General features: G+C 35.9%; 1 long non-coding RNA gene across 1 annotated transcript; it reads right to left on the bottom strand.

Annotated features, from left to right (window-relative positions):
• Positions 1 to 2,095: 2,095 nt before the first annotated feature.
• Positions 2,096 to 3,673, bottom strand: LOC110918264. Its single transcript, XR_002581186.1, has 2 exons — positions 3,617 to 3,673; positions 2,096 to 2,263 (listed from the first exon to the last, which is right to left on the bottom strand). It is a non-coding gene; the product is annotated as an uncharacterized LOC110918264 (long non-coding RNA).
• Between the last annotated feature and the right edge of the window lie 211 nt (positions 3,674 to 3,884).

Raw genomic sequence — 3,884 nt, 5'->3', positions numbered from 1 at the left:
AAAGTCGCCTTTGGATTTACTTCGTCGATAAATATGCTGGAACTGATAATTTCGCAGGTCTATCAATTTCGCTGGAACAGTAAATTCGGAAACTCAATCTGATCAAAATTCTAAAGATTTATCTGATTCTCCCAACAACTTCCTGCAAAATCAAAACAAGCAAATCAGCAACTTAAAACCGAAAATTATCAAGAACTGATCGAATAAACACGAAGAACAGTCTTCGAATCTTCAAGTCTATCAGCCAAAAACTTTTCCAGAATCAACCGAATCTTTCCAGAAATCCTGCAAAACACCAAACAAACAAACCAGAATATCAAAACAGCCAACAAAAATCGAAAATCAGAATCAAACACACAAAAATTTCGAAAATTTCAAAAACCCTAATTTTCAGGTTTCAAAAATTTCGAAAATTTCATTCCCTGTTTCTGCAGCAAACAATTCTGAACCGAGCCTTCAAGAGCCTAATGCTCTGATACCAATTGTAGGTCCTATTGATGTGTATGGATCTTCACAGAATTGTCAATCCGACCAAGAGTGCGGAATCCTCTTGATCAGAATATCGCAGAATCAAGTAGATGAACAGAAACAGCAATTCAATCAAACCGGGTTTCTATTGATTATCAATCACAAGGAATTACAATCAATCAAACCCTAACCAACCCTAAAGCTCTCACGAATTCTCTCTCAAACACTGTTTTGGCTGATTAACCTAAACCCTAAAGCCTAACCTTGTTTATAAAACACAAGGTTACAACCGGGCTAGGTTAAACACTCTTGGGCTGCGAATTGGACAGGCCCAATTCGCCCCCCATCACCCAATCTGGGTTTAGTTTAGCCCAAACTCAATTATCTCACTAATACAAAGCTAAACCCGCTAACTGTTTATCGGTTAACTAATTACAAGATATCCAAAGACCAAATCTAAGCTGTTGTCACAAATATGCACCAACAAAAACTCTCATACATGGGTTTGGAAAGATATTAGTTCAGTAGAAAAAAAGATGGTGGTTATGACCTTATCTATAAACAAGAATATTTGGGGTAATGTAGAGAATGGGGATTCAATATTGTACTGGGTTGATAACTGGTTAGAGTGTGAGCCTCTAAATGATGCATTTCCATCACTATTCTTTATTGCTAGAAATAAACAAGCCATGGTGAATCTGTTAGACTATATGCCTACATCCTTAATTTCCTACTCGATATTTTCGAAGGTGAGCTATCTTGTATTAATGGGGAAGCTAAATACACTCACTTGTTCACTTTTTAATTTCGTCTTGTATGTGAACTTTTCTATCCTTGTTGATAAACCACATACAAAGACAGATAGCAAGACCACCTTAACATTTCATCTTCATTTCCCCATGTGATTTACCGTTTATAAATGATAAAACCACATACACGAAAGTGGTATTTTAATTACAAAACCACCAATTCTAAAATTTTAATCGCTATACCAAACCAACACGGAGGGTCTAAAAGAGCATGTAAAAGGGAGGCTTGAGCGGCGTGTTAGGATTCTACATTATAGTGGCCTTAGTGATCAATGCATTGAACTCAACCATCTTGACATTATTATCCTATAGGCCTTATTTGATGGACATAATGGCATGAACAAGAATTTGTAGGGTTACCCTTTAGGTGTCTATAAGATGAGAATAAAAAGAGACTTATGATACTCCAAGAACTCTCTCTCTTTCTCCCAAAGATTGATCCATCCTAAAAGGACACTCTAAAGTGGAACCAAGAACATCATTACGGGAATCATGGCTTCATCATCATCATCATCATCATCATCTACGAAGATAACCATCTCCACAAGTAAGTATCTTTAACTTGGCATCCATGTTTATGTTATGATTAAACCAACTTGATTGAATTGAAACCGATCCGCTCTCTGTAACGCCCAAATTTTACATCCCAAAATGTAATATTATCATACTATTATTTAACAAAATTCGGGCATGACCCGTTCGTATTATGAACAATTCCCTCTAAGACTAACTTGTAATAACTTAAATACGACACAGCGGAAAATATGAGCCCAACATTTCATTCTTGGTTAGACATAGTACTTACAGGAAAGTTCAAATACAAAAATTTCATACACTCATTAAAAAGGATTTACCACGTTCCATTATATTAATGCTTCAAGACCCATATTTGTCAAACTATGTGACCGATCCTTCCCGTACAATCCTTACTCTTGACCCGATCTTCAATCCTCTTATCCTTCATAATAATATTATGTCCTCCCAACCTACATTCACCACATACATAAACATCATTAAGATTTGGTGACGTCCTTCTTAAATTTAATATATACAATCAAATAACCACTCCATATTCCTTCTTCTCATGCCAGTCTCTTCGAATAAGCTTTCCTGTATAATAATGCATTCCATTTCTTTGAACCTTCACAAGGTCCTTATGGCGTACCTGCATTCTCATTTCATACTTAAGTTCCCGGTTTAGTAACTTAACAGTCAAACATATACACATACCCCATCCATTCGTAAGCAATAATTCCTACTTCGTACACGGACGCAATCATACATATAAGTTAAACACGTACTTCACTACGAATATGTACACATAAACAAATGTACAAACTATACAAACATACACGCTACATAAGACATTCCAAAAGGGTTTGCTAAGACACCCTAAATATAAGCTTCCCAATTAAAAGATCATGGACGTAAGAGACTACAGGCATTCTTTCTTCTATTCATAATTACCTAACAGTTCCGACTAACAGAAGGTAATTATTTTTCCTGACGGAATACATATAGACGTTTACAATTGTAACCAGGTGGTTAAGCCTTACAATTCTCAAAAACATAAGGGGGATTAGTCATACGTAAATTAAAACGTGTTTAAACGAGTTCGTTATATGGCCTTCCTACTGTTTACGGGCCTCAAACATGATTCTGATGCAGGGAGGCCGGAAAATACGGCCTGGGCCGTTATTTACGGCACCTGAATCTTTGTTTCATCCGTTTACGCTAAAATTTGCGTAACTTTCAAACCGTTTAACCATTTAACCTCACATTTCTTCCCACGTGACCGTAAATTCGTCCTCTATCATATGGACTCAAAATCTAACACCCGAACTAAGGAAATTCTTAACTTATATGCTTTCGGCTTAATATTCATTTACGAATTATTCGACCCGATTATGTTTTTATCAAAAAAACTCATATGTTTATACTCCAAACTCACATGACATTAAACCATAACACTTTTACATTATCCGGAGTTCCGTACATGGGGTTTATGAACCCGATTCCCGGTATGCGTTAAACTTATTCATTTCAATCAATTATACGTAAGTGAATTTCATTAGTAAAACTTCCTTATTTTGACCCGTTGGTCTACATAGCGAAAACCTTCGCTTCTAAATAACCAAATCTTAATAGGCTTTGCTTACCATGCTCAAGTAACTAGCACATAACTTTGCTTAAATAAACTAAGATGTGATTCGGAAATCACTTACTTAATACTACTTACTTGATATCATCAACAATAACGCATTTCAACATAACTTCTAACAATTATCATACAATTAATCTCTTTTACTACTAAAGAGGGAGTCCGGGAGTTTACTTACCTCGTACGACCAATTTACATGTGGCTTCCGTGTTTACCTTTGACCCGAAGCGCTTCCATATTCGTGTCCCTATTGACATGACTCCTATCCATACATGTCATCATAAATGTAGCACGATTAGCTTACGAACATTCGTTTATTCGACTTTCAAATCATGCAATATTTGACTTTTGTTAGCTTATTAGCACATATAAGGAATGTGTGTCATCATACTTTATTACTACCGAACATAACACATTAGCTAGCGAGTTCATAGCACAATAGTTTC

This window comes from Helianthus annuus, chromosome 16, assembly GCF_002127325.2.
Source record: "Helianthus annuus cultivar XRQ/B chromosome 16, HanXRQr2.0-SUNRISE, whole genome shotgun sequence".
Lineage (NCBI taxonomy): Eukaryota > Viridiplantae > Streptophyta > Magnoliopsida > Asterales > Asteraceae > Helianthus > Helianthus annuus.
Note: the sequence above shows the minus strand (reverse complement) of the source record. Positions and strands in the feature narration are given on the sequence as shown.